Here is an 8,258-nt window from a genome sequence, read left to right on the forward strand (position 1 = left end):
CCCTGGTTGACATTTGGAATGTAGACCTCTCTGAGCCCCCTTGAAGTATTAAAGCAAACTAGCAGGTTACCAGATCAATATGTCAAAATTCCCGGTTGTGTAATGTAGCGACATACATCAACTAGACAGGAAAATTAGAATTTTATATTACCTAGGCTTTGAAATGTAAAAATAGAACTAGAATTTGAACTATCATTTAAAGCAGCAAAACCAATAAATCTCCAACAAACAAAAGGTAAAACCCCAAACCATGGCCACATAAACAAAAACAGGAAATTCCCAGAGACCTAAATCTTAACTAAGAAAATAGAAATGCCCTCAGAATCTCGGTATGGAAGACCTCAATCTCTGTAAATCAAGTAACTAATTCAATGGATTTACAGATACAAAAGTCACAAAATTCTCTCTCTAAATGAAAAACAAAGACAAGCTGTCTGAATTTCAGGAGGAGATAAGCAGCTTTGAAGTCAGAGGGGAAGAGTAGAAGTCAGCCTCCTCCTGAGAACTTGAAAGGCCTATATCCTTCCTAATACACTCAATTTCCTCCTTTTCTCCCTCGGTTAAATCAGCAAATCCTCAGAGACCAAGGAGAGACCAAGGACCAATTTGTCTAATTACCTGCTGTGTGCATTGAGGTTTCAAGGCTGCCACATTGTAAATAATCAGCCTGTGCTTCCCAGCTCTTCAGGTAGCTTCTCCAGTCCAATGGGTTCCATTCTGTGTGTGTGATCTTCCCAGAGTTTTTGTCTGCACCAGGAGGTCCACATCTATGTCTGTCTCCTGCCAGTCCCAAGAACAAAGCTGCTGCCATCTGCCTTTCTCCATGCTCCAGCAGAGACACAGCCCAGCCCAGGGAGAGCCAGGTGCAGGGGGAGACGGTTGTTTTCTCATTGTCAAGCCAGGGGACATTTGAGAAAGCCAGGGCAGGATAGCAAAAGGCAAAGATTCTGCTCACAAGCCAAGAATTTGATGTTGTTGGTTCTGGTGGGGATCCTAGAACACTTATTTAAATTTCTGTCTTCCTCCCACACTGCTCCAGCTTCTGCAGGCATATTTTCTATAAACTGAGAAGGAAAGAGGTCCCTCAAAACTATCCCTAAAGTGCTCCAGATGATCATGAAGGTGATGATGATGGAAATGTTGACAATAACCCAAATGTCACAGAACTTTACCTAGGGATTTCATGTTCCAGGTGCTGAGTTAAGATTTTTAATGAAGCCTTTGTGCCTTTTCTCTGCACTACTACCCTCCAAACATGCATGAGCATCATTTTACAGTTGAGGATAGGGATAGAGTATTTTAAAGGAATGTTATCAAGGCTTGCAATAAAAACAGGGTTAAGTTGGATGTGATTGCAGACTGTGAAACTCCATTCATAGGGCACCTACCAGTACTCTCTCCTGGTGACACAACCTGTGTTCAGAGAGTCCTCTCTAATGATGAATTGACTTGAAAATCTCCTAAGTTGGCATATGAAGGCCAATTTAGGGTTTGAGATCTGGCTTTCATCCTAATTGCTCAACTGTCAACTGATCATCAGAGGGGCTGGATTTGATTTAAAAAAACTTCACAAATGTTTAAGGATTGAGACACATTTCAGAAATTTTATCAACCCACTACAAACAAAAACAGCAAAAGGAAAACTCTGCCCCTTTAATCCCAGGCAAAGACCTCTGCTCACTGTGCTCTTCCCTTTGGGGTTCATGAAGGACCACAGTGGAGAGCATTGGTGGCACGTGCTCTATCAACTACAGGAAGTAAGGCTCAGCTGGCCACAGGGATCCCAGGAAGAATCAGCTCATGACAATTCAAGCAGTTCTTTTTTTCCCTTCTCTTACACTTTGCACATTTCTAAACATCTAACTGTATACTTGTTTTATGTATTGGAATAATTACCTGATTACTTATTTATTTTTATCTCTACAGGAGTAAAGGCGTTAAGGTGTTGGATTCTATCCTTATGCAAGAATTTAGAAAAAGCTGGAAGTTTAACTTAGGAGTTTGCAAGAGCTTTTGAACCTCCGCTGAACTCTGACAGTAGGGAAACACAGCAGACAAGTTCAGCGCATTGAAATCAGAGACACACAATTTAGTTTTTGAATCCTTCCCACCCTACTTTTTATCTGAATGACACAGGGCAAGTTTGCAGTATCTTTGAGCTTCAGGTTGTTTCTCTAATTTGATATCCAATTGATACCATTACATTGACTAAGAATGAAAACAAATGGGGTGTTAAGAATGTGAATTTATGTGAAATGGATGCATTATAGTAAAGGTAAAGGTAAATTTTAATACATTGTCATCAGCATCACATCATCTTTATCATCCTCAAGGTGAAGTACACTCAGTGAAACTATCTTGTGATCTGAGGCTTGGTTTTCCATAGATGCTTCAAAACATTTTATTTTGTCCTCATGCAAGTGGCTTCCAAATACCTGGAGGGAAATATCTGAGTCTCGTTTTATTTTGATCTTCTCAGATCCTCTTCTAGCCTAGCACAGCACAGGCTACCAGAACAAAAAATCTATGTTAGATATTGTACAGACTCTTCCCTTGGTTCTCAGAAAAATTTGGGCAATACATCTTCCACACACTGTTGGCACATTCTTGCTTAATAGTTTCATTGGTCTTCCACGTGATGTCTTATAACAATTACACAAAAGGATGATAACAGTGCTAGTATGCCTTCGTGTGTCCAACTTTCCCTGAAGGGCCTTATCACTTTCCTTTCTTCTGCTTCTTCTTTTTTTTTTTTTTTTTGCCTATTTTGGGCTGCACAGCATATGAAGTTCCCAGACTAGGGATCAAATCAGAGCTGTAGCCCACTGGCCTATGCCACAGGCAGATATGAGCCACATCTGTGACTTACACCACAACTCATCGCAACGCTAAACCCTTAATGCACTGAACAAGGCCAGGGATAAAACCTGCATCTGCATGGATACTAGTCAGATTCATTTCTGCTGAGCCATGATGGGAACTTCCCTCATATTCTTTTTTAATTAGAATCTATAACATACAGGTTTTTTTTTAAAGTAGTGAATCATAAAAATAAAACAGAGAGAAAGAAAGGGTAGGCAACATGATTTGTGTCTGAGACACATTTTACGATTTCCACTCACTCTGAATAGTGTCTGGGACCTGATAGGCTTCTCTCTCTCTCTCCTTATGGGAGAATATAATAACATTAAATCTTTATTAGGATTGTAATCTCATCAATGACTAACTCATCCAATAATGATTCAAATTCTGATTGAGCATTTATTCAGTGCTAAGATGTCTCTTAGGAGCCATTCCTGCCATCAGGATGAGCCACCATCAATTATGCCCTAATGGTCTATTGATTAGTTTGAACCGAAATTTCTTGAGAGGCAAATTTAGTTACTTTTAGCATCCTTAATTAGAAGATATTTGAAAAAGAGAAAATTAGTTTTTTATTCTCCTGGTTCCTTCAAAAGTAGGGGGCAGATATTTTCCCCCTACATTTGTGGATTTGTTTTCACACAATACATTGTCCAGACGTCTTTGGCCACATGCCTCTAGAACAGATGTAATAAAGAAACAACTGAGTGCCCTAGGCATCGATAAAGAGGAGCTCACAGGAGTTTTCAATCCTGGCTTGGTGGAAATGAATCTGACTAGCATCCGTGAGGATGCAGGTTTGATCCCTGGCCTTGCTCAGTGGCTTAAGGATCTGGTATTGCTGCAAGCTGTGGTGTAGGTTGCAGACATGGCTCAGATCCCAGGTTGCTGTGGCTGTGGCATAGGCCTGTGGCTACACTCTGAATGTACACCTAGCCTGGAAGCCTCCATATGCCATGGGTGGCCCTAAAAAGACAAAAAAAAAAAAAAAGAAGAAGAAAATGCCACAATGAAGAAATAGTGCTGAAGGTGCTAGGGTGTATGTTCTTGAACCATGAACAATTTCTGTGTGAATTGCTTAAATCTAAAGTATCAACACTAGGGTTCCCACCATGGCTCAATGGGTTAACCACAGACAGAGTGAAAATCAGGATGTGGTGTTTATCCCTGGCCTTGCTCAGTGGGGTTAAGGATCCAGCATTGTAGCAAGCTGCAGCACATGTCACAGATACAGCTTAGATCCAGTGTTGCTGTGGCTGAGGAATAGGCCCACAGCTGCAGCTCTGATTTGATCACTAGCCTGGAACTTCCATATGCTACAGGTGTGGTCAGAAAATAAATAAATAAATAAATAAATAAAAAATAAGACACTTTCTTGGTGCCTCAAAAATTGTTTCATTTATTCACCAATATCTTCTTTTTTTTAGATGTTTCCCTTAACATGGAACCACGGAATCATACCTATTTCTCAGAATTCCTCCTTCTGGGCCTCTCAGATGATCCAGACCTGCAGCCTCTTCTCTTTGAACTCTTTCTCTCCATGTATTTATTGACTCTAATTGGGGAACCTGCTCATCATCCTGACTGTCAGCTCTGACTCCCACCTCCACACACCCATGTACTTCTTCCTTTCCAATCTGTCCTTGGCTGACATCAGTATCAGCACCACCACTGTCCCCAAGATGCTAGTGAACCTCCAGACACACAGCAAAATCCATCACCTATGCAGGCTGCCTAACACAAGTGATGCTTTTTCCTCTTTTTGTCTGTTTGGAGAGTCTACTTCTGACAGTCATGGCCTATGACCAGTTGGTTGCCATCTGTCACCCCTAACACTACCTGATGATCATGAACTCCCGCCTCTGTGGTTTGCTGGTCCTGGTGTCATTTTCCATTGCCTCTTAAACTCCCAGCTGCACTACTGGATGGTGTCACAGCTCACCTTCTGTGCAGATGTGAAAATCCCTCATTTCTTTTGTGAACTTTCTCAGCTCCTCAGTCTTGCCAGTTCTGACACCTCCACCTATAACATATTAATCTATTTCATTGGTACCATCTTTGGTAGGATTCCACTCTTAGGGATCCTTTACTCTTATGCTCGAATTCTTTCCTCCATTCTGAGAGTCTCATAATCGGGAGGGAGATATAAAGCTTCTCCACCTGTGGCTCTCACCTGTCAGTTGTTAGCTTGTTGTATGGAACAGGCCTTGGGGTGTACCTCAGTTCGGCCATCTCCTCCTCCCCCAGGAAGAGTGCAGTGGCCTCGGTGATGTACACTGTGTTCACACCTATGTTGAATCCCTTCATCTACAGCCTGAGGAACAGGGACATCAAGTGTGTCCTGTGGGGATTATCAGCAGAATAGTCTAATCTCAATAACTGTGCTATCTTTATTTGGTTCTCAACTGGTAATGGCATGCAAATCAAATATGTACAACAATAAACTCAGAATCTGGAGTCACATAGTCTATGTGCAATTTTCTGGCTCTCTGCTTTTTCTTAACACGACTTTTCCTCTTCGAACAGTGCTGATGGAATTGTGCTATTATTTGTGCTCCCATGAAAGTCATAGCCCATCCATGGTTTTGTATAGCACATCACTTTCTACATGCACTACCCAGGAATCTCAATCATGGGTAGTTTTGTTTCTATCTTTGCAAAATAAGCACTGCTCTCCCTTCTTATTGTTTCTATACTTTTCACGTAATTTTCCTCCCATTTCTTAAGATGGATCCAAACCCTATCTTAATAACCAAAACATCCAATGTATTTTGACAAACTCTAAGAGACAGAGAGTGAAATGGTAGTTTTCAGAAGTTTGGAAGAGGAATGGGCACTTCGTGTTTCATGGGGACAGAGTTTTCACCTGGGAAGATGAAAAAGGTTCTAGAGGCACATGGTAGTGATGGATGCAAAACAATATGAAGGTACTTAACACAACTGAACTTCATACTAAAAAATAGTTAAGGGGGTAAATTTTATGGCATTTTACTATGATAAAAAATATCTCCTGTAGGGAATTAGGGATATACTGCTCCAAATGTTGGGTGTTACTCAGTCATCAGCAATCACCTCCTAGAAGAACCTGCTTCAGCTACAGATCACCACCAGGCAGCCCACATCCAATGACTCTATCATGTGGGGATATAAGCCTTTGACCCCTTTGCCCCACCTCCAACCATCTCTCAGGAATCATACTGGCTCCAGAGCTTCCTGGTGGATTTCAGAGGCCTTTGATGGACTGCAACTTGGCTTGACTTTTTGCACTGCCCTTCCTCCCTACAAAGAGTTTGCAAATACCACAAAATCCCAAGGAACAGTCTTCAAAAGACGCCCCTCATTTCAGACACCAGCCACAATTTCAGGGTTTCTAGGGTCACCCTCATTACAGGTAATGCTGGCAACAAAGTTGAGGACTTTCTCTCATTCAATAATTCTCTAGAAAGGACTAAAGTGAGGGGACTCCTCAGGTTCATAATGCCATTGAATGACTCACAGAACTCAGAAAAGTTATGAATATAGGATTAGAGTTTCATTATAGCAAAAGGATACAAATTAGAACCAGACTAAAGAAACCAACCCAGGACAGGATCTCAAACATCCCAGGGTGAGCTTCTTCTGTCCTCTCTCCATGGAGTCAAGACTCATTTCTTCTTCCTGTTGAAATTGCTGACAATATTCAAAAAAGCCTTACAAGTAGGTAGCTCACCTGAGCTTTCAGTTTCTAGACATTTTATAGAGGCTTCATTCCATAAGCCTGATTGGTTTCATTTTTGTCCGTATTGTTGAATTCACTTTTGAGCTTCGCTCCTCAGAGTTGTGTTGATGTCACTTTGCCCAAAACTCTAATTCTAATGGTTTGTCTTTCTGGCTTGTCTTTCTATTAGCACGAATTCTCTGGTATGGCCTAGAGTATCCACCATGAATGCTAATACAACCTATCATTAAGGAAATTTCAAAGGTTTAAAAGTTACCTCCCAGAGGAGTTCCCTTATGGCTCATTAGGTTAAGAACACAGCATTGTCTCTTTGGCAATGCAGGTTCAATCCCTGGCTTCCCTCAGTGGGGTTATGTATCCAGTCATGCACAAAGCTGTTGGTGTAGATCACAGATGCAGCTCAGATCTGGCATTTCTGTGGATGTGGTGTGGGCCAGCAGCTGCTGCTCTAATTTCACCTTTGGCATGGGAACTTCCATATGGCACAGGTGTGGACATAAAAATAAGAATAAAATATGCATATATATATATACACATAAATAAAAATAAAGGTTACCTTCTAGGGACTGGGTCAAAGCCATATCTCTTTAGCTTGGGATCAAATTTCATTCTTATACCCCTACCTTTCATAAGTGTTAAAAAATTCAAAATATTTTATACACATTAATCCATAATTCCCTTCCTTCCTGGACTACTGGATATTACATACAGTGATATATAAACCCCTGAGATAATTAATGTTTGGTTTTCTTCTATTACTATCAATATTCAATAGGATCAAATGTTACCCAAAGAATAGTCTGCACAAGATTGCATCACAAATTAAATGGTGATTTTATAAGTTTCAAGAATAAGAAGGGACAAGTAATCATGATATAAATCTCTCAAGTGGACATGTAATAAGAAAATACAAGGTGAGGACCTTTCTGCCTCCTTCAAGAAAATTCATCATAGCAAAGACTAGTGGATTGGTAAATCACAAAACAACTCACTCACAAGCCCTATCTTTGATTTTCATATACTATGACATCTCAGTTGAGCAGTGATCCTAGTATTTGATCTCTACTTCCCATTATGAATCATCACGGTTATTATTATTACAATTTTCTTATTTCTCCAGCATTCTTCAATTTCTAATTATTCACTTTTCCTTCCAATTCTTCTCTACACTCCTGCCATTTGGGCATTTGGCCTCCCTCTGACATTTATGCACAGACACATAATTAGACTTTTTCCTTCCATGTTCAACTTAATTGGGTATATATACTCTATATTTACAAATCAGGTAATGAGAAATAAATATCTGAATTCCTCATGCATAGAACTCTGAGCCAGGAGGACTGCACAGGTAAGACGTGGAAGGTTGCAACAGACACTCTCCCACATATCAAATTTCATAAGCCAAATTATACTAATGACATCAAGATTCCAACATAAAGGTTCTAAAGGAAATATAGTCAAAGACATGCACTCTCTCTAATTGAGCAGTAATCAGATAAACTGAACTTGGGTATTGAATATCTGTGGTTTACTCTCACATCAATTGAAAGTGTGATTGAAATTGCAGTGACCAGAACCTGCACTGAATATGGACTGGGGACCCCTGTTTGCTCTTTGTTGTCACTATTCAGTAAAGGGCAGGGTTTCTCTCTAGTTGTTGCTGCAGAAACTGCAAATA

General features: G+C 40.5%; 1 pseudogene; it reads left to right on the forward strand.

The window, feature by feature from the left end:
* Positions 1 to 4,475: 4,475 nt before the first annotated feature.
* LOC110258306 lies at positions 4,476 to 5,227 on the forward strand (annotated as a pseudogene).
* Positions 5,228 to 8,258: the final 3,031 nt, after the last annotated feature.

Source organism: Sus scrofa, unplaced genomic scaffold (genome assembly GCF_000003025.6).
Source record: "Sus scrofa isolate TJ Tabasco breed Duroc unplaced genomic scaffold, Sscrofa11.1 Contig1869, whole genome shotgun sequence".
Taxonomy (NCBI): domain Eukaryota; kingdom Metazoa; phylum Chordata; class Mammalia; order Artiodactyla; family Suidae; genus Sus; species Sus scrofa.